The sequence below is a fragment of the Bufo gargarizans genome, chromosome 2 (assembly GCF_014858855.1).
Source record: "Bufo gargarizans isolate SCDJY-AF-19 chromosome 2, ASM1485885v1, whole genome shotgun sequence".
In the NCBI taxonomy this organism is placed as follows: Eukaryota; Metazoa; Chordata; class Amphibia; order Anura; family Bufonidae; genus Bufo; species Bufo gargarizans.
In genome coordinates this window covers 342865971-342890428 of record NC_058081.1, presented here as the reverse complement: position 1 = coordinate 342890428, position 24458 = coordinate 342865971, and positions in this window count along the sequence as shown.

Below are 24458 nucleotides of genomic sequence, written 5' to 3'. Positions count from 1 at the left end.
ATCCTGGAAGACACGATAGCACAAATCACAAAACTAAAGGGAATAATAGATAAAATACCCAAAGACGACTCATTCAATATATGGCAGGAAAGAATCTGTACAAGTCTAGACAATCTAGAAAAAACAATTATAACTAGAAAAAATAAAAAATTAAAACATAACACAAAGCAGAACCAGATTCATCATAGAGAACCTGTATCATATATCCCCATCAACACCATAGAAATGCCCTTTGAAAGACAAGGAGATAAACACATCAGGAAAAATATCCAAGACCGGTATAATATTCCAACCAACAACTATTTTGAATCACTCACTTCACCTCATTTTTTAGATCAAACCCCGCCCCATCACAGAACAAGAACACGCCACCACCCACGTTCCCCACAAAGATACAAGAGAGCACCAACCCCGACACACAAATACAACTTAAGACACAGGAACGAAACACACAAAGAAAACCCACCCAGATCACACCGAGAAAGGACACCAAAGAACACCTCCCAACACTTCAGGGAACACCAAGAAGAGACTCCAACACACACCCACCATCAACACCATCACACGAATCACCAGATGACATTAGACCCACAAAGAGAACACCTGTCCAGATCACTAGAGTACAGAACACAAAGACAAGAAGGAGTAGACACAAGAAGAAAACAGAACAGATATCACAGAACCTAGAGAACATCATTGTCAATCTAAGCAATACCAATTTAAATGAGACACAACAGAAACTACTCAATAAGGGACTGAAATTTTCACCCACAGCTACAATGGACAAGTTCAACGCCTACATAGGAATAGAAAAATACGTGAGAAAGTTATGTTTGAAAAAATATTTCATTAAAAACCCAATATCTACAGATAATCCCCTACCATCTATATACAAACATACTGATCTTAAAATTAAATCAACCAAATACCCAAAACAAGAAATGGGAGACAATATAGCTACATTCCGAAAATGCATAGAGTCCGATATCAGGAGAATGAACCTCAACAAAACACAGTATAACATAACCAAAAGAGAGATACATGCAATCAAACAGATACAATCAACTTTAAACCTAACCATAAGACCAGCAGACAAAGGTGGAGCAATTGTCCTACTAAATACAGAAGACTATATGTCAGAATGTAGGAGACAACTATCAGACCTACACACATATACCACACTTAAAAAAGATCCCACTGAAGACTTTTATGGAGAATTAAAAACTTTGACACAAATAGGTAAAGAAAAAGGTATCCTTAATGAACAGGAATTCACATTTATCACAAGCCCTCACAATAGAATCCCGGTATTCTATTGTCTACCAAAGATCCACAAAAACCCAACTCATCCACCAGGTAGACCAATCATCTCAGGAATCGGATCCCTCACCTCGAATCTTTCCCAATACATAGACAGACTATTACAACCAACCGTGAAATTAATACCATCATATATCAAGGACACCACAGACATTGTGAGGACAATTGAACAGATAGAATACCAAAACCATTGGTTACTTTGCACGATGGATGTCAATTCCCTCTATACTAGTATTAATCATAACCACGGCACTGCTGCCCTAAGGGAACAATTGAATCACTATCAGACTCTACACACAGACCAAATTGATTTCTTAATTGAGGGAGTATCGTTTATTTTAACTCATAATTATTTCATGTTCGATTCGACATTCTATCTACAACAACGAGGGACCGCCATGGGTACCAGGTTCGCCCCCAGTTATGCCAACATCTTTATGGCCCAGTGGGAACAGGATTTCATCACCCCACTACTGGGGACGAGCCTGGTACTATGGCGGAGATATATAGATGACATCTTTTTTATCTGGAGTGACACAAGAAACAATTTGGATATATTCTTAGAGAAGATCAACACAAATGATAGAAACATAACATTGACAAGTAGCATAAGCCAAACACAAGTAGAATTTCTAGATCTATTAATAAAAACAACTGAAAATAAACTACTATGCAGTACATACCATAAGCCGGTGATGAAAAACAATTTCATTTTACACTCCAGTTGCCATTTACCTAGCTGGCTACTAAACATCCCGACCAGCCAATTCAGACGCCTAAAAAGAAATTGCACACTAGAAAGCCAATTTGAAACAGAGGCGGCCAATTTGAAGAAACAATTTTTAGCAAAAGATTACCCGATGACAATAATAGACAGATCTTTAGACAAAGTAAGATCAATGGACAGAACAAAGTTTTTTGACACTAATAATGAAACAACCACAATCACGACCAAAAAAGAACAAACACCCCGATTAATTCTACCATATAATGCTCACTACAAAAAACTAGAGAAAAGTATCTACAAACACTGGCATCACATCCTAAGTGACAAAATTATAGGTCAACTATTACCAGATAAACCACCGATTACATATACCAGAGCCCCCAATCTAGGCCTACGTTTAGCACCAACAATCAGAAGAAACACGACCAAACCGAATCAAAGCTGGCTCTCATTACAGGGCTTCTTCAGGTGCGGGAAATGTAATAATTGCAAAATCACAAATTTTCCCAAAAAAACAACAACAGTTCATTCAACTATCACCACATTTAAACATGAGATCCAAGAGCATCTCTCCTGCCACTCCAATAATGTCATCTATGTTCTACAATGCCCCTGCAACAAACAATACGTAGGGCGCACAAAAAGACTACTCAAAACGAGAATATCTGAACACATCTCGAATATTAAAAAAGGCTACGAGCTACATTCTGTCTCCAAGCACTATAAAGAACACCACAATTGTGACCCATCAACACTTATCTATGTAGCCATAGAAAAAATCACACGTCAATGGAGAGGCGGGAATCACATAGCCGCTATGTCAAGGTCTGAATCCAGAAAAATATTTGAATTCAACACAATGATCCCCAAGGGTCTCAATGCAGAAATGGAAATCTTTGGCTTTCTATAAAAGAACGGTGACTCTAGACCTGGCGGGGTGCCCCCTCGGGAATTGAGGTCGTAGTCCGGCTGTCTACCAGCACTCCGACCCCTCCTCCCGGGTGGGCCCCCTCCCCATAAATACCTCTCATAAATATTTCTCATCATGCAAACACTTCCCGTCACGCAAATATTACGTCCCTATGAACACCATCTCCCTCCAAATACGAGGAGAAGGTATAATAACCTAACACTACTCCTAGACTGTACATTCCAGACTGTAACTACTCTTCTGCGTTATGACCGGATATAAAATGATTCATGGTATCGATCCACACATTAGAATATAATGAAGGTCATCCACTTCTATATCATATTCACAATCTAATGATCTGATCCTTCAAATATTGGTATATACAAATATACCTTATATTGGTCCACTATATAATTTTAATCCTATTTTATCTCCATATCCTGTTCTTACATATCTTTTGCACCCGAACAATTGACCACCTGTTATTGGATTATCCATTCTATTTTGAGAATATAGAATTTATCCAAAGAAAAGAAGAAGAAAGAGAAAAAACACCCTTTTTTTGAAACAAACTTTTGACCACTCCCATATCTGGAAAAAACCTCAACCACTCCCATATTTGAAAAAACCTTAACCACTCCCATATCCACTAATTGGACCCAATCAGATGCATATATATTCCCAAAAAACAAGAGGCTACTCATTCCCACTGATGAAGGAGCAGTGAGCTCTGAAACGCGTATGGGCATTGAGTAAGTCTATGTCATCTAGCTAGCAACGTAACAAGAAGGATCCGACCACTACAGATCAGCTCCGGAGCTACCCAAAAACTACAGCGCCTCCGCTTCCCGCCACTAGCCTCCACGTGGCAAGCTCCATCAGCACTGAGCGGGAGATCCGAGGAACGCTGGTGACGTCACCGGAAGTGACGACACCTAATAACAACTAACGGCCGGAGACACCAGAGAGCGGGAACGGCACACGTGGATATCGCCGCCCGGACAGGAGCCGCTGATCAGCGCACCAACAACCACAAGGAGGGTAACGTACCTGCTTACAAAGCAGTCTTTATTCCACAGCCCATCAATACTGGACCGAAACCGGATTAATCTCTAAACCCTAAAAAATCTTGGGCTATATGAATTAGACCTGTTTAGGAAGGTACATACCTCTCTCCCAAAACAGGTTGATAAAACAGATTTACGAGACTATCTCCTCTCCCTCCATACCAGGAGCACCTCTTCTTTTTTCCAACAGGATTATACAATTTTTTTCCAACAGGATTATACACTATTGACATTGTACTAGGATATTATTGGTCATTATAATACTGGAAGTGACCTTTTTTTCAGCGGAGTGTCTCCCTCTTTTTTCCAACAGGATTCCTCTCTCTTTTTTCCAGCAGGATTTTTTATTGAATTTTTTATTGAATTTTTTATTGAATTGACATTCAACCGATTTCTATTGAATTGACATCGAACCACCTTACTTGGTGTCTTTTTATTTTATTTTATTTTATTTTATTTTATTTTCTTTTATTATCTCTATTACCATCATGTATTGATTTATTTAATCATGTGCATACACAGCCATTATATCTGATATATTTTAACATCAGCTATTCCTCATTAAATGAATATTTTTCCATACACCTCAGTTGTTTGAGTGCCATCCCTCTACTTTTACACATATCTCCTTACCACAAGCGTTGGGTACGCTTTGTTTGGATTGAGCACCTAATCCATCCTCTTGCCAACAGAGAGCCGCCTCACTTCTATTCTTCAAACATAGTAACATAGTTTATAAGGCTGGAAAAAGACATCTGTTCATCTAGTTCAGCCTGTTATCCTGCAAGTTGATCCAAAGGAAGGCAATAAAAAAATTTAATCTTGTTGGCGCACAACTCAGGGGACACCATTTTTAACCCCTTAGTAAAATAACAAATTTTAGCTTTAAGGACCAGTAACATTTTCTTCCTTTGTGTTCCAGCAGTCATAACTTTTTTTTTTTTCTTCTAAATGTTAAAATTTTTATTTTGCAAGATTAGTTGTAAGTTTTAGAGGAACCATTTTCGGGTATATATAGTGTATTAAATAACTTTCATTTTTAGGGGAAAGATAAAAAAAACAGCAATAAAAAAAAAAAGTGTGGAATTTATTTGCAGCGTTCACTGTGTGGTAATAATAATATAGCTTTATCCTGTGTATCAGTACAATGATGATAATGCCATATTTATATACATTTTTCATATTTTTTATGTTTCCTCCGGCAGGCTATCAGCTCCCAACTGAAGTGGAGGGGTGGCTGCTTTAGCTGTTCTTATCTCTGGATAGGTAGCAGTTAGAGATATGGGCCTTCTCTTGTTTGAAATCTGGAATTCCAACCTTTCAAATAATACCAGAATGTCACAGGTTAAGAGGAGGGAAACCACCAAATACACACCACAACGAATAGACAACAATCTAGCACTCAAAAGCTAAGGAAGAGGGATGGTGACCTCCTAGTAATCCCTAGGCCTTTCCCTAACTCCTGCCAGTATGAGCATATCCTGATGCTGGAAACACTCATACACCGGATACCTAAAGCCCTGCTAAAACTGACGAGCCCTAGGATAGGTAGCAGGGGATGAGACATCTGGTTCCTTCCGGAATCAAGGAACTTGAGTCTCCCTGAGGCCTAGAAACAACACACACCAGATAATAAGAAACAGTGAAGGAAAAAAGTACTTAGCTTAGAGATGTATGGAGAAGCAGGAGATCCAAGATAAACCAGCACTAGCAACTCCAAGCAGAAACTATCAACTGCATGGTCAGCAGTGTGAGGCGGATCTAAATAGAGCCCCATGACTGATAACAAGCAGAACCTGAGGAGAGGTGAGATCCTGCCAAACAACAACATACATAGAGGAAAACAGAGAGACCTGTCAGATAGCCTCACGTGCAGCAAGTCTATCCGATCTTCTCACCTTTCTCACAGGAGGGACCGTGACACAGAATCGTGACATTATCTTCAGTGAAAGTAAAAGCAGTATTTACAGTGTTTATTCCCAACTCGATTTCTAACAGCAATATCTCATGCTGATATTTTGCTAATGCGGTGATTCTGTTCTATGAAAGCTTGGGATGCCAGCTTTCAAACAAGACCAGGCCTATGTCTCTAACTGCTGCCAATCCAGAGATATAAGCAGCTAAATCATCACAATCAGCTGAACAGTTAAGTGCTTTTCTGTATGCCTCAGATGAGCTCAGGCAAAACTGTTAGGTGGTAAAAAATATGTTAAACTTGAACATGTTATTTTTGTTTCAAATGCTTTATTGAAAATTTACAGCATTAGAAAAATATCACGTGGCATCATTGATACACATAGTAGGTACATACAAATTAACAAAAACAAAGTAAACAAGGTAGATTACTTGAACAATAATCATTGAACATGTTATTTAAACAACATTTTCTGATGACACATTTCCTTGCCTGCCCCCTTGGCTAAGTCCAGTTCCCAGCCAAAAATGAAATAAATCAGCAGGAAATTAACCTTGTGTAGAGAACAGGATTGCTACTAAGACTTTGTTTTGGGATGATGCAGAAAGTCCTGTAGACTCCCACACAGTGGGAGCAAAAAATGTTTTTACTGTTCATTTCATAGATTGAATGCTCCTTCAAAGCCTTTGTACAGACTTACAAAAATATGGCAGCTTTCTTAACCACTTCCCGACCGCCAATTGACTATAAACGTCCTGGGCAGTCGGATTTATCTCTGATCGGACGTTTCAGAATGTCCTTTCAAAGATGGCAGCTGAATTCTAATCGTGCAGCTGCCAAGCTGTGGGGCCCGCTGTCAGTGACAGCAGGGCACCACAGAGAGAAGGCAGGGACTGTTCCTGAGTGTCTCTGCCTTCTAGATTGTTGTATACACAGCGCACAACGACGCTGACGCTTCCTGTCCCGGCCCGGTGATCATGTGACCTCCAGGGCTGGGGGAGTGCAGGAGCTGATGGGTCTTCTATAGACCGCGATCAGCCCTAAACTGAGGCTGTACAGTATAGTATTATGCTGTACAGCCTCTCTGGGGGGTGTATTTCCACTGTAACTGGGGCTACTATGTAAGCCCCAGTTGCAGGAGAAATAAATTAAGAAAATTGCAACATAAAAACATATATTTTTTTTCTAAAAATGCTCTTATTGTGTAAAACGTAAAAAAAAATAGACATATTTGGTATCATTGCGTCTTTAACAATTGGCTCTACAAAAATATCACATGATCTACCCCATCAAGTGAACGGTGTAAAAAAAACTAATAAAAATTAGGCCAAAACAGCTTTTTTTAGTCACCTCACCTCACAAATAACATAATATCAATCAATCAAAAAGTTGTATGCACCCCAAAATAGTAGCAATAATAACTTCACCTCGTCCTGCAAAACCAAGCCCTCACACAAGACTATAGCCAGAAAAATTTAAAAAATATGGCTCTAAGAAAATGCTAACACAAAAACATTATATTTTTTCTAAAATTGTTTTTATTGTGTAAAATGTCCTTGATGACCGGATCTATAAAAATATCACATGATCTACCCCATCAAGTAAATGGTATAAAAAAATATATGACACTAAACAGCTTTTTTGTGACTACTTCCCAAAACATTTGATAAAAAGCAACCAGAAAGCCAAATGTCCCCCAAAATGGTGCCAATACAAACTACAGCTTGTCCCACACAAAATAAACCCTCACGCAGCTTATTCAACAAAAAATTAAAACAGTTATTGCTCTTAAAAACCATGACAGAAAATTCCATGTTAGAAAATCCAGATGCCTCTCCTTCCCTTTTTAACCCTAGCGTATCCCCAAATAAAAGTTTACGACCACAGTTGTATACAGGAGAAAGTGGGCAGCAAATTGTGGGGGCATATTCTCCTGTTATCGTTTGTGAAAAAGAAAGTTTGGGCTTAACGCACCACTTTCTTGTAAAATAAAACAAAAATTATTTTTCATTTTCACACCAAAGTATTGCAAATTCTATGAAACACCTGTTTAGTGAAGTACTCGCTAATCCCCTTAAAAATTCCTTGGGTGGTATAGTTTATAAAATGTGGTCACTTTTTGGGGGTTTTGACTGTGGGGATATATCAGAGTCTCTTCAAATACAACATGGTACCCAAAGACCATTCCAGCAAAATCTGCCCTCCAAAAACCATATGGCGCTCCTTGCCTTCTGTGCCGTGTGCCCAAACAATGGTATACAACCACATGTGGTGTGTTTCTGTAAACTGCAGAATCAAGGTGATAAATATGGAGGTTTGTTTTGTTGTTAACCCTTGATGAGTGCCAGGAAAAAATTTATAAAAATTGAAAATCTGCAAAAAAAGATACATTTAGAAATTTCACCACTATTTTGCTTTAATTTAATGGGTTGGTTCTATTATGTAAGCCCCACAAAGTGACTTCATAACTGAACTAATCCTTAAAAAAGTTGACTGAAAATTTTCTCAAAAAATTTAAAAAATTGCTTCCAAAATTCTAAACCTTCTAATGTCCTAAAAAAACTAAATTACATTACCAAAATTATGCAAACATAAAGTAGACATATAAGGAATGTTAATTAATTAATATTTTATGAGGCATCACTATCTGTCTTAGATCCAGTATTATTTTTTGCATTTTTAAAGGTCTGCGCATGCGCAGACAGGGAAGCCGGATCCGTTTTGCCTAGAACACTTAATGCCGGCACTAATACACTTCTGTCACGAGGGTGCCAAGAGCCACGCCTGACTCCGTTGTACCCGGGGTCAGGAGGTCGCAGCGGTTGGCTGCACGCTCCATGGAACATAGGGATGTTTCCTTATTGTAGCTTTCTGGGTTTGCTTTGCAAACCCTTTTGGCTCACTCAGGGATCCGTAGCTCCTTCTCTCAGCTGTTCCTTGTCCAGCACTCCCAATCCTCCTTATATTCCCTCCTCACACTTCTCTGGTTGCCAGATATAGAGCTTCCTGCCTGGACATCTATTCTGACCCACTGGAGCTGTGTTGCTGCGTTCTCTGGTAGTTGATCCAGAACGCTACCCTCCGGATCCCTGTTGGACCTTTGTGGACAGTTGTTGTCGTCCACCTGGGTGTTTGTGTTTGTCTGTGTTTGTCTGTCCTCTCCCTGGTGTTTCCCTCTTAGTGCAGTGGTGCGGACTAGCGATCCCACCGGCCCGTTCACTATCTAGGGCTCATTTAAGGGAAAGCCAGGGTTTAGGCACGTGATCGCCGCACGGGTGAGGAACCCGTCTAGGGATGTCAGGGCAGTCAGGTGCCAGCCGCAAGGAGAGTTAGGGGTCACCACCTTTCCCTCTCCCTTGGGCAGGACTTTCCCTTTTTCCTCCCTGTGCGTGTTGCCGGTCATTACATTATATCTGGCCCTTATTTTTGTGTAGGTAAAAAAAAAAAAAATAAAAAATAAAAAAAAATTTTTTTTTTTTTTTTTTTACCTACTTAGAATCCAGTATGGATCAAATTGCTGCTCTGTCCGAACAATCTCATGGCCTGTCTTTGGAGGTGGCAGGATTGAAGGCGTCGGTCCTCCAGCAACAGCAGCAATTACAACAGACCGCAAGCCCAGCGGTTGCTACTGGTAACCAGGTTGTTGCGGAACCCAAGGTCCCTCTCCCTGACAGATTTTCTGGGGGAAGGGACAAGTTTTTGATTTTCCGTGAGGCCTGTAAATTATACTTTAAACTGCGCCCTTACTCCTCTGGTAATGAAGAACAGCGGGTGGGTGTGGTTATTTCCCTGCTGCAGGGGGACCCGCAGTCCTGGGCGTTCTCTTTACCTACTGATTCTCAGGCGCTTCGGTCAGTGGATGAGTTTTTCGGGGCCTTGGGTCTCATATATGACGACCCTGACCGAGTCGCACTGGCTGAATCAAAATTACGGAGACTCCTACAAGGAGAGCGGCCGGTAGAGGAGTATTGCTCTGACTTCCGTAGATGGGCTACGGATACCCAATGGAACGACCCGGCTCTCAGGAGTCAGTTCTGCTCTGGGTTATCCCAAAGGGTTAAGGATGCGCTTGCATTGTATGAGACCCCCTTTTCCCTTGATGCAGTTATGTCCCTTTCTATCCGTATAGATAGACGCCTTAGGGACAGGTTGAAAAAACCGGAGCCATTGGTAACCCCTCCCAAGCAGCAGTTAGTCTGTACGGACTTAGACGAGCCTATGCAGCTAGGAGGAACTACTCGCCAGGTCCGTCCTCCTGTGGTTCGCCGTAGGCGTGGGGTTTGTTTTTTTTTGTGGGGAGAGGGGTCATTTCATTAATGTCTGTCCTTCTTTCCTCAGAAACAAAAAAAACGTTGGAAAACTACTAACCCCAGGCTGTGTGGAGGATGTCAGCCGGGGGGTATACGTTTCCTCCATACGTACATCACAATTTGTGTTGCCAGCGGTTATTGTTTTTGGTGATAAGACAGAGACTATTTCTTTCTTTCTAGACAGTGGAGCAGGGGTAAATTTGATAGATGCCCATTTTGCCTGCACTATGGGTTTGTCTCTCTGTACACTACAGAGACCTATTCCCATATTTGCTATTGATTCTGCTCCTCTGTCTCAGAGAAATCTCACCCACATTGTTCATAACTTACACCTTTGGGTAGGGGACCACCATAACGAGATGCTCTCATGTTATGTTCTGGAGGGGCTTCCCGCTCCGGTAGTGCTGGGTCTTCCCTGGTTGGTAGCGCACAATCCAGTGGTGGATTGGCAGGCCAGGGAGATATTGGAGTGGAGTGAGCCGTGCAGAGAAAATTGCTTAAATAGCAATTGCTTAGTTGCCTCCATAGCTACCCTACCTACTTTTGTTTCGGACTTTGAGGACGTTTTTTCTGAAAAGGGTTGTCAGAAGTTACCACCTCACCGTCCTTATGATTGCCCGGTTAACCTTATTCCTGGCGCAAAATTACCCAAGACCAGGTTATATAATCTTTCAGGTCCAGAGAGACAAGCCATGAAGGATTATATCTCCGAGAGTTTGGCTAAGGGACACATCAGACCCTCTTCTTCACCCGTGGCTGCAGGGTTTTTCTTCGTTAAAAAGAAAGATGGGGGCCTGCGTCCTTGCCTAGATTTTCGTGAATTAAATCGGATAACCATCCGAGACCCATACCCTCTTCCTCTCATTCCTGACCTGTTTAACCAGATTGCGGGTGCTAGGTGGTTCTCCAAACTCGATCTTAGGGGGGCCTACAATCTGATTCGTATTAAAGAGGGGGATGAGTGGAAAACAGCTTTTAACACCCCTGAGGGGCATTATGAAAATCTAGTTATGCCTTTCGGCCTGACCAATGCTCCTGCCGTCTTTCAACATTTCGTTAATGACATTTTTAGTCATCTAGTCGGCAGGTTGGTGGTAATATACCTAGATGATATCTTAATTTATTCGTCTGATCTGAGAACACATGAGGAGCATGTCAGACAAGTACTTCAGGTCCTACGGACGAATGAATTATATGCTAAAATTGAAAAATGTGTTTTTGCCGTTCAGGAGATACAATTCCTAGGTTATTATTTATCTGCGTCAGGTTTCCGTATGGATCCTAGGAAGGTCCAGGCAATTTTAGATTGGGATCTTCCTGAGAACCTCAAAGCATTACAACGGTTCTTGGGCTTCGCGAATTTCTATAGGAAATTCATTAAAAATTATTCGGTGATCGTAAAACCCCTTACTGACATGACTAGGAAGGGGACTGATTTTTCTAAATGGTCTGACGCCGCTAAAGTTGCTTTTTCCTCTCTAAAAGAGAGGTTTACCTCAGCACCTGTACTAGTCCAACCTGAAGTCTCTCAGCCGTTTATTGTTGAAGTCGATGCATCAGAGGTGGGAGTGGGGGCTGTACTGTCTCAGGGTCCGTCTCCTGGCAAATGGCATCCTTGTGCTTTCTTTTCTAAAAAACTATCTGCAGCAGAACAGAACTACGATATTGGCAATAGGGAACTGTTAGCTATTAAACTTGCGTTTGAGGAGTGGCATCACTTCTTAGAGGGGGCAGTCCACCCTGTCACTGTGTTTACGGACCACAAAAATCTCCTGTACCTCGAATCAGCTAAGCGTCTCACCCCAAGACAGGCTAGGTGGTCGCTATTTTTTACCAGGTTTAACTTTGTGATTACCTATCGTCCTGGGGCAAAGAATACCAAGGCTGATGCACTATCTCGTTGTTTCCCTGGAGGGGGTAATGTGAGTGATCCGGTGCCTATTCTTCAAAGAGGAGTGGTTGTCTCTGCGGTACACTCTGCTCTGGAGGGGAAGGTGTTAGAGGCCCAGGGGGACGCCCCGGTCTCTTGCCCCTCAGAGAAATTGTTTGTACCGTTGAACCTACGTCTCGAATTATTAAAGGAACATCATAATTCGGCACTTGCTGGGCACCCGGGTGGTAAAGCAAACTTGGAGCTATTGTCTCGTCGTTTTTGGTGGCCAAGATTGCGTCAGGATGTATTGGATTTTGTGTCTTCTTGTTCTACCTGTGCGCGCGCAAAAGTTTCACATACACGTCCTGCAGGGTCTCTATTACCACTCGTCATTCCCAATAGACCATGGACACATCTGTCTATGGATTTTATCACTGACTTACCTTTGTCTGCAGGTAAAACAGTTATTTTGGTAGTAGTGGACAGATTTAGCAAAATGGCACACTTCATTGCGTTACCCGCACTACCTAATGCTAAAACTCTTGCTCAGGTATTCGTCAGTGAGATCGTGAAGCTTCACGGGGTCCCCTCCGATGTTGTTTCGGATCGGGGAACCCAGTTTATTTCTAAATTTTGGAAAGCTTTTTGTTCCCGTTTGGGGGTTCACTTGTCCTTTTCCTCAGCTTTCCATCCTCAGTCGAATGGACAGACTGAGCGTACCAACCAAAACCTGGAGAGGTCTTCTGGGGTTCCCGAAGAGGAACGGTTTTCGTCATCTCTTTCATCGGTATGGCAGAAGGTGCAAGCTAACTTGAAAAATATGGGAGGTAAATACAAATGCATGGCTGATAAGAGACGGTCGCCAGGTCCGGACCTAGGAGTGAATGACTATGTGTGGTTATCTACTAGGAATATCAAATTGAAGGTTCCCTCTTGGAAACTGGGTCCTAGGTTTATTGGTCCATACAAGATTGTAGCCATCATCAACCCCGTGGCTTTTCGCCTGGAGTTGCCTCAGACTTTTAAAATCCATAATGTCTTTCATAAGTCGTTACTCAAAAAATATGTTCCACCTCTAGAACCGTCACCGCTGCCACCCCCTCCTGTTGTCGTGGATGGTAATTTAGAATTTCAGATATCCAAAATTATTAATTCTCGTCGGGTCCGCCGCTCTCTCCAATATCTGGTGCACTGGAGAGGTTACGGTCCCAAGGAAAGAATGTGGGTTCCTGCGTCTGAGGTAAACGCCGACAGGCTAGTTCGGATTTTTCATGCCTCTCATCCTGAGAGACCTGGTCCTGAGTGTCCAGAGGCCCCTCGTAGAGAGGGGGGTACTGTCACGAGGGTGCCAAGAGCCACGCCTGACTCCGTTGTACCCGGGGTCAGGAGGTCGCAGCGGTTGGCTGCACGCTCTATGTAAGATAGGGATGTTTCCTTATTGTAGCTTTCTGGGTTTGCTTTGCAAACCCTTTTGGCTCACTCAGGGATCCGTAGCTCCTTCTCTCAGCTGTTCCTTGTCCAGCACTCCCAATCCTCCTTATATTCCCCCCTCACACTTCTCTGGTTGCCAGATATAGAGCTTCCTGCCTGGACATCTATTCTGACCCACTGGAGCTGTGTTGCTGCGTTCTCTGGTAGTTGATCCAGAACGCTACCCTCCGGATCCCTGTTGGACCTTTGTGGACAGTTGTTGTCGTCCACCTGGGTGTTTGTGTTTGTCTGTGTTTGTCTGTCCTCTCCCTGGTGTTTCCCTCTTAGTGCAGTGGTGCGGACTAGCGATCCCACCGGCCCGTTCACTATCTAGGGCTCATTTCAGGGAAAGCCAGGGTTTAGGCACGTGATCGCCGCACGGATGAGGAACCCGTCTAGGGACGTCAGGGCAGTCAGGTGCCAGCCGCAAGGAGAGTTAGGGGTCACCACCTTTTCCTCTCCCTTGGGCAGGACTTTCCCTTTTTCCTCCCTGTGCATGTTGCCGGTCATTACAACTTCAATGTAAATTAATGCCGGATCCGGCATTCCAGCAAGTGATCAGTGTTTTTGGCCGGAGAGAAAACTACAGCATGTTGTGGTATTTTCTCCGTCCAAAAAACGTAAGAGGGACTGAACTGATGCATCCTGAATGGATTGCTCTCCATTCAGAATGCATTAGGATAAAACTGATCAGTTGTTTTCCGGTATTGAGCCCCTGTGACGGAACTCAATACTGGAAAACAAAAAAACTAGTGTGAAAGTACCCATAAAAGCAGAGAGATTCAAATTTAGAAAACAGTGCATTTTTTCAAATTTTCGTTAACGTTTGGATATTTTATAAATAAAGGCAGGGGCGTCGTTAGGTCAAAACATTCGGGGCTGGAGCCCCGAATGTTTTTTCCAGTGCCCCGAATGTTTATGCTGGCCGGGAAGAGCTATACTCACATTTTACTTCCTGGTCCTCGGCGCTCCACTATGAAGGCTGCACAGCAGACTATACAAGAGGATTACCGAGTGGTGAAGAGCAGCAGCAACCGGAGCAGGAACTGTAAGTGTTTTTTTTTATTTTATTTTATTTAGGGGCTGATGGAGGCACTGGGGGCTGAAAAGAGGCTGCTGGGGGGCTGATATGGGGCATTGGGGGGCTGATATGGGGCACTGTGCGGCTGATGTGAGGCACTGGGGGACTGATATGAGACTCTGGGGGGCTGATATGAGGCACTAGGGGGCTGAAGAGGGGCATTGGAGGCTGATGTGAGGCACTGGGGGTCCGAAGAGAGGCTGCTGGTGGTCTGAAATGAGGCACTGGGGGTCTGAAGAGGGACACTGGGGGGCTGATATGAGGCTGCTGGGGGGCTGGAGAGAGGCTGAAGAGGGGCACTGGGGGGCTGAAGAGGGGCACTGGGGGGCTGAAGAGGGGCACTGGGGGGCTGATATGAGGCACTGGGGGGCTGATATGAGGCACTGGGGGGCTGAAGAGGGGCACTGGGGGGCTGATATGAGGCACTGGGGGGCTGATATGAGGCACTGTGGGGCTGATATGAGGCACTGGGGGGATGATATGAGGCACTGGGGGGCTGAAGAGGGGAACAGGGGGGCTGATATGAGGATGAGGCACTGGGGGGCTGATATGAGGCTTCTGGGGGGCTGAAGAGGGGCACTGGGGGCTGATATGAGGCATTGGGACTTTATATGAGGCACTGGGGGGCTGAAGATGGACACTGGGGGGCTGAAGAGGGACACTGGGGGGCTGAAATGAGGCACTGGGGCTCTTATCTGAGGTCTGATTGGGGGTCATTCACATTGGGGTCTGATCTGAGGTCTTATTGGGGTCTTATTAACATTGGGGGTCTTATTGGGGCTGTCAGCTGAGGTCTGATTAACAGTGGGGGTCTGATTGGTGGTCTGACCTCGGGTGTAATGAAAATATTTTTTTCTTATTGTCCCCCTCTAAAACCTAGGTGCGTCTTATGGGCCGGAGCGTCTTATAGGGAGAAAAATACGGGTAAGTTTGAAAATGATTTCCTCTCACTTCATTATATTGATGCGAGTCTGTATGTATGTATGCAGAGTGTATTTGTGTATATTATATATATATATATATATGTATATAATAAATAAAACATACATACACGCGCGGCGTGTGTGTGTTTGTGCTTTAGGGTGCACACCCTAATGCAATAGGCTGCGCACGCCTATACTGGTGGGATTTTATTTATTAGGCTATTCCTAGCCGTCTGGGCAATCCCACAGATCATCCCCTAACCCCGCTTGTACTTGTTCCGCTACTTGCAGGTTGCACGGGCATGAGTTCAAAACTTCAGCCACTTCGGTCCGAAGTTCTGAACTCATGCCTGCGCAGCCTGCAAGTAGCGGAACAAGTACAAGGGGGGTTGATGGGTTACAACTTCTGTGATTAGTTTATAGTTGGGGGGGTTTGCTTCATTTTAAATTAGGCTGACCATAGGTTAGGATGATCTGTGGGGTTGCCCAGACGGCTAGGCCCTTCACTGTAGTTATTAACCCCTTTCAGCAGTCCCCCATTCACTGAAGGGGTGACTGCTGAAAGGGGTTAAAACTACTGTGAAGGCCCCCGATGCCGATGAGGACGTGGCTTCATGGGGTGAGGGTGTGGCTTCATGGGGTGTGGGCGTGGCTTCACGTGGGCTCGTGCCCCGGATGTCTTCAGACCCTAGCAACGCCCCTGAATAAAGGTAAAACATATTGACCCAAATTTACCATTAACATGAAGTACAATGTGTCACGAGAAAACAATCTCGGAATGACTTGGATAAGTAAAAGCGTTCCAAAGTTATTACCACATAAAGTGACGCATGTCAGATTTGCAAAATTAGGCCTGTTCTGCAAGTGGTTTAAAAAATCCTCTGCGTCCATCCCGATGTTGTGTGTGGTACTGTAACTTAGCCACATTCACTCAAATGTTGCTGAGCTGCAATATCCAGAACAACCCATAAAAAGGTGTACTGCTCTTTCTGAAAGAACTTCTGTACAACTTTTAAGAGCCTTGAATTCTCAGTGTAGACATTATAGTTCAATCTAGGTATACAATTCTGGCAATAAATAAAGATACTTTCTTATATGTTTTTGAGAAAATATAAAAGCTTGCTGGATAATTGTCATCTTTATTATACTAGAAATTTGCCATATATTAAGAAAAAAACAGTATATAGTCCCCCAATAAAAAAGTTAGGACCGATAAAACCATCATGTGCTCTAAATTGCAAAAAAGTATCTGGTCATTAGGGCCTTTTCAGGACTGATCATTAAGGGGTTAAACAAGTTGAACAGCTGAAAAGGATGACTCAGGAATTTGAACCTTTTTTAAATTATTTTAAAGGGTAATGTTCTTTAAGACTGTGAGTGGTGACCATATGTGTGTGGGATGGAAGGGTGTAGTCCAAAGATGATTGCATACTAGTTCTCTAAATGCTCAGTCGGAGTGGAAAGTTTATATTGAATTTATAAGGCGGCCTACACAATTTAATTTTTTTTGCATGTGAAGCAAAATCAAACCACTCACCTGTATAAAGAATATTCCTAATCCAAATTCAAGTGTCAAACATCGCTGATCATTGTCGTAGACAATCCTGCATGAAGCTTTAAGTAGGATTTGTTGCCCACACACTACTTTTTAGAACAGTTTTAAAACACATGAATCTCAAAGTACTTGTGGTAATGTGAATGCATAAAATCTGTGAGACAGTTCCTTCTCCCACGCCTCAGTCCCTCAGCCCCGTACATGGATCTAATCTTACATTAACGAGTTGTTAGCCTCATTGTTGGGTTAGGTCAAAATACATAACTCTAGGTATGACCAGCTTTACATATTGAACTAACAGTGTAACATTGGCATATCTACCATAATAGCAGGGCACACAACTGCTATACAGCCTGTGATTTGGCTCTGAATGCACCCTACTACCCACTACACAGCCATAGTGTTTGCCTTCAGCCACCACTACTGTGCATGAAAGACACAACATCTTACTCCGATTGAATTCAATATATTTTTTTTAACAAATCTCTTTTTATTAATGATTTGCTACAAAAGGATATATACAATACATTATTGCGGACTAAGTCGTTACAAAAAAGGTATATAGTAATTGTTACAGTTTGAAGAACACATTACAGAATGGCTGAACTGTTTGAGATAAAGGATCAGGGGTGGAGTTATGGGGGTAATGAGGAAAATTAAAAAAAAATTAAAAAAAATGGGGGTTAAAGGTGAGGAGGCGGAAGGGAAGGGGGAAATGATAAATGAGCTAGTAACATTTTATAGCACAATGCTCCATGGTATTAAAAAGTGCAAAACATTTTATAGATTGAAGAACGACCACAGAGTATAACAACAGAGAAATTTTACATTAAATAATAGCTACGTGAACCTATAAAACTATGAAACTATGAAACCTTACATGTGAAAAGGTTGTATTACAAAGGTACTAGAAGTAAAAGGCAACTGGCTAGTCTTAATGTCAATGATGATTCAAATGTTAGAGGTTACCTCTCTGAGGTGGTGTAGGTTATAAGGGAAAATGCCTAATTCCCTTTCCCTGATCCACGGAACACTATCCACGGTTTCCACAACCTTAGAAATTTGGAATGAGACCTGGTAGCCCAGCCTGCCAATTCCTCCATCAGATACATCTGATCAATCTTATCGTACCAATTCTCCAGTGAGGGAGGTGAGGCCTTTAACCAGTTTAGAGGAATTAACAACCTGGTTGTCTGAATTAAAAGGCTCAGTAAGTCAAACAACGACGGCTGACACTTTTTTGAGGGGAGCCATAAAAGTACTGATTGAGGAGAGCGCTCTATCGAGGAATTACACATCTCGTTTATTGAGTGTGGGATTAAAGTGGGTAGGAACTTCTTGTAGTATCCTATCGGTAGGCCGTCTGGACCCGGGACCCTACCCAAAGGCATGCTTTTGATAATCTTTTGGACTTCTTCTTCTGTAAATGGTTTTAAGAGAGGAGCATTCTTCTGGACTGAGTTTGGGGAGATTCAGGGCATTTAAAAATTGGTCTATTTGTCTCACTCTTTCAGACTCACTGGGCTTATTTGGTGACATTCCAGGGACGTGATCAAGATTATACAAGTTTTTATAGAAGGAGCAGAACTCCTCTGCTATAGCATCTGTAGAGGAGACAAATGTTCCCTTGTTCATCTTAATAGAGGAGACAAATTGGGATGCTTTCCTCTGCTTGATCTGGTGAAACATAAACTTATTTCCCTTATCGCCATGCATATACTGTCGGAATTTAGCGTATTGGTAAGCTTTTGCACACCTTATGTTAAAGGAATTCTGTCATGAGAATTGAGCCCTATAAGCTAAACATATGGCCATGTCCGTACTAATAACATGAATCCTAAACTGCCCTTATTAAACCTGCTTGTGGCTCTATTAGCCCAAAAAACAGGTTTTTATAAGCTGTCACTCACCTACCTAAGGTGCCCATGGGGTTTTACGCCGGCCTGATACGCATGCGCACTTCGCTCAACGAAGCCGCTGCCAGGAGTCCATGGCGCATCAGGCTTAGCCTAGTGCACAGGCGATGGATCTGGCAGAGGGACGGGAGGATTGAGGAGGCGGCGCTGGGCACCAGATGGCTAGGGGTGCGGGCGGGCACTCTGGATTAACGTAAAACCCCTTGGGCACCTTAGGTAGGTGAGTGACAGCTTATAAAAACCTGTTTTTTGGGCTAATAGAGCTACAAGCAGGTTTAATAAGGGCAGTTTAGGATTCATGTTATTAGTACGGACATGGCCATATGTTTAGCTTATAGGGCTCAAGTCTCATGACAGAATCCCTTTAGGCAACTATTTTAGCTGTCTCCTTAAGGATTTAAGATCATCCTGAGCAAGGGATAATTTAGATTGTTTCTGTATGGATTAAATTGCAGCAATTTGGACAAGTAAAGAGTTAAGCTTTTTTCTCTCTTTTTTGAGCTTGGAGCCCAGGGCAATGAATGCACCACGAATGAAGGCTTTGTGAGCTTCCCAAATAGTAGCCTGGGGGGTGTCTTGCTGTTTATTATCCTGGAAATAATGGGTTAATTTGAGAGTGATATCAGAGACGTGCTTGTCTGAGTGTAATAGGGTTTCGTTTAGGCACCACATCCATTCCCTTATAGAAAGGTTAGTAAAGGCGAGTGAAGTTGTTACAGAGGCATGATCGGAAACTGTGATGGAGCCTATGGAAGACTTTTTTTAGCATTTCTATATGGGGATTAGACAGGAAGATATAATCTAACCGTTGATGGGAACGGTGAACCGCTGAATAAAATGTGAAATCTTTTACCGAGACATTTAATGTCCTCCAGGTGTCTATTAAGTGCAATTTCCTTAATAATTTCTGACTTCCTCCAAGCGTTTTTTGTGATTTGGTTGAACTGCCTAGTGATGTGTCTATGCTAGGGTTCAAAGACACATTAAAGTCTCCCCCATTATTTTTACACCTACAGCAAAGTCTTGGAATTTGGTCAAGGTCGTTTTAAGCCAGCGATGTTGTCGGGTGTTAGGGGCATAAAGACCTGCAAGCGTTACCAATAGGTGACCAATCTTACCCTTCACAAATATGAATCTGCCTTCAGAGTCTTGCTGCACTTCTACTGGTACAAACGGTACGTTTTTGCTAATCGCGATACTAACTCCTCTAGAAGCAGATTCATATGTGCTATAAAACCACTGTGAATAGTGTGATTTGGATATAGACGGAATCTTTCCTGTCTTGAAATGCGTTTCCTGTAGAAAGCATATGTCACTTCCAATTTTTTTCAGAAGTGTGGAGATTTGAGACCTTTTTTGGGGCGTGTTAAATACTCTAACATTGAAGGTGGTTATGTTCAATTCTGTCATAGATATATCGATAGAGTGTAATGCAATAACTTCTGAAATATCATGCAAGGTGGAAAACCCAACATTAAAACAATACTGAATACATAAAAATCAAATGAGCTGAGTACATAAAAATCAAATAATCTGGATACATGAGAACAAGTATAAGCATCAGAGAATAGGTAGTGTACCAAATTGATAGTGGTGATGAGCCACTGTGTAGTAGCTTGGAGGGGTAGATGGTTACGGAGATACATCCTAACCCATGCCCTCCACGACTGTGCTTGTGTTAACAATATAACTGCCTTTCCATAGGGTGGTAAAGTGAAAAATATATATGGCAGAGACTAAAACTACTTAAAGAATGCAGAACTGCTGAAGAAAAATGTGTATCACACCACGCAGGTAAACCCATTACAGCAGATTAGATAGTTTCCATAGTAGGAACAGCACTGTTTTCCACCTATACCAAATTATTTGCATATAGTAGGCTACTGCAGTAGAATCAGTATAACATTAAAAAGGGGATGGTGCGACACTTCTTGAAATGAATCCAAGATGTAGTATATTGAGGCCCAGTATATAATGTTCCGGATTGTGCTCAGGTGTTGTCTTTCACTTGATTAGATCTGTGCGTCCATTACGCTTAACATGGCCGCGCTGTGTGCAACCACCTGCCCCTGTCGGGTTTCTAGCTGCTCCACCCGGTTCCCTAGGGCGCGCATGTCTTGTCTTAAATCACGTACCTCCTGTAACAGGGAAGCCAGTACTTGAAACAGTGTCTCTTTGAAGAAGGCTTTGGTGAGTGCTTCACTATCTTCCTGAAGCGCTGCCTCCTCAGGAGTTTCCGTGTAGTCAGCGTCTCCTTCATTCTCTCCTTCTGAATCCCACTCTGAGATCCGGGACGCCATCTTGGATGAGCGGACTGTGGATAGTGTATTGAGACTTGCCTTCCTTTCCAAAAAACCCTACCACCCCAAGTCTATAGCCAACACAACCTTTCTGTGTTTGCATTGAAATAGATACCTTTGTCAATTGTTACATCCCCTAAAGGGAGGAAAATTGACTTCTACCTCGCAGTTTTTTTTTGCCTTCCTATGGATTAACTTGCAGGATAACAAGCTGAACTGTATGGACAGTTGGCTTTTTGTCAGCATTATAAACTATGTTACTAGCACTGTCCAATCATCACTAACAGTATCAGACTGTTGGGACCCATACACTTGACAAGGGAAAAGGTAATGCCCAGTTGTAATTCCCTAGGCTACACAGAGACTTTATATGAAATAAAATGATTTACTATAACAGGCAGGAGAGGTGATAGCTCCTTTATAAATCCAGTGACTCACAGGAAATGTGTTCTCTGATTGGAGACATTCTCTTTCTTTTTATTCTCTATCTGGCCCAGACCACCACAACAACTTATCACATCTTTGGCCCCTTGCTTCTGCAGCCATCCCCACGCTCTATGCATGGGTCAGCAACCTGCGGCACTCTAGCTGTTGTGAAACTATAACTGCCAGCATGCATACTTGCTCTGCTCTACTCAGAACTCTAATAGAAATAAAGGGAACATGCTGGGAATTGTAGTTTCATAAAAGCTGGAGTACCGCAGGTTGCTACACAGAGCACATAGATTTTAATGCTGTATGGAAACAGCATTACAAAGTTTTTTAATGAATCGACTTTGGATCTATAATCTGGAGCTCAATTCGCCCAACCCTAGTTATTACTGCCTAAAATTTTTTTTGATTCACTGTAAAGAAACAATATGATGAAAATACAATTTACATGAAATCTGTGGACCTGGAATCATTGCATTGGATCTTTGGCCACTTTGGGTCCTAGCTGCAGTCCAGATTGCCAAGATCAATCTGCAACTGGTGGACAGTAACTCAAAAAGGACCTGTCACATCTCCTGATGTGTCTGTTTTAGTAACTACTTGCATTCCCATGTTATAACAATTCTGTAGATATTTTTCTGTAGATATTTTTATATAACTCTATTTTGTGCCTCTATTTTTTCATTCTAAAGTTTTATGAATTTGGTAAAGAAGCGCAAGGAAATATGTGCGGAATATATGCAGGACAGCCTACACCCGTGTGAAGGTAGCCTTAGTCCTCATGCATACGACTATATGTATTTTGCATTCCACAAACTGCAGATCCGTAAAATACGAAGAAAATGCCTATTCTTGAGCACAAAATCAACAAGAATAGGACATTTTTTTTGCGAGATAGATATGCAGACAGCACACCCCATAAAAATGAATGGTTCTGCATCTAATCCTCCAAAAAATGCAGACAAACAGGGTTGGCTCCCAGGTACAAAAGTAGGTGGCTTGGATTTAAAAAAGAAATGTATGTGTCCCCCGAGTACTAGATGCCTTCCACTTTCGCAACTGTACATCCATGTGCACCTACACTAGTGTATCAATGTATTTCCAGAATTCTGTTTACTGATCCAGTTATTATGAAAGTTAGTGAGGAAGCGGCAGTTAATTCCATACTGGATGTAGCGTTCATATTACATGATAGGATCAGTGTGCCCAACATTTACCCAGCATTTAATGTTCAGCCATGGAGTGCTTTTTTTTAGTAGAAAAGGTGTTGGAAATTCTTTGCAAATGAGCTGTGCTTGGCTCTGTAGCCTCTCCAACTTTTCCAAACACATATACACTGTATGTCTCATAAAAACTGGCACAGGGGCTTCATTAATATGACTTTTGGTCTAAACCCCATATATTTCAAAGTACTGTATTTACTCCATTTACACATTGAAAATACTTAAATCTGCCCCAATTACAATGAGACTGCATTGTCCCAGTTCTAATCAGACGGCGCTATTTTTCGCAGTTCTTTGATCGGCAAAACAGACTCTATGTTCAGGACGGGATTGGCTCTACAGTGAAAAAATTCATGGTAGGTCATTCAGGTTATGACATCATAAGGCTGGCCTCCCCCTTAGGCTACTTTCACACTAGCGTTGTTTAAATCCGGCGTTCAATTCCGACACTGGAACTGCCCGCCGGATCCGGAAAAACGTGTGAAAACGGATTTCATTTGAATCCTGATCAGGATTTTGATCACAATGTAAAAATGCATTGGAAAAAACAGTCAATAGGAGGAACAGGACGCTACCAGGACGCAGCTTAAATCTTCCTGGGTGAAGTATTGGCCCGTATCATGTGGGCCCTTTAGCCTCCTGATTGCACAGGATATTAAGTGGGACATATCAAATGGGTCCCTTGGTCCTATGTTTAACATCATCTGCGTCTCTGGTCCTGTTGCCTCAACCATATCCTAAGTATCTTTGATTTATCTTTTTGATGGTTGTATCTCTGACCATGTATGCCCCCTGATGAACCTAGTGATAGGGGAAACGCGTAGGGGCTTTTGTGGAACCAGCCTGGGAACGCACCGGTTTGATGCCCCAGTGCCCGGTTCCGTATGTTTAAAGGTGACATTTATCCAATTCACCCTTTCATTGTATTGGTCTTTATCCATCCCAGTGGCCCTGCAAGTATTTAATTACCAGGGACACATTAATACACCCATCAGCTTCCTGGGGAGCATATTTTGTTATTTTTTGAGAGGAGGGTAAACGCAGGGCAGTCAGCCCAGGAACGAGGACAGGGAGTCTCCACCACAAGGGGACGTCCCTGGGCTGAGGTTGTAGCCAGGGTGAGCATAGGGAGAGTACAGTTTTACCCACTGCTCCCCTTAGCTGCCTTGTGTTCACTCACCCCTCTATAAGTGTATTGACGACCAGCTCCCAGGTACATCTTTGTATCTATTATTATTGTTGTCTGTCTTTTCACTTTTTCACTGGTTAACCACTACGGTGGTAATTTTTTTATAATTCGAAGAGTAAAAGTTACGTTTTAAAGGGATCAATACTGCTGGACATTATACAATGGGAAAAAGGCCTGATCCGGCGTTCATTCAAAGTGTTCAGGATTTTTGGCCGGAGGTAAAAATACTGCATGCTACGGTTTT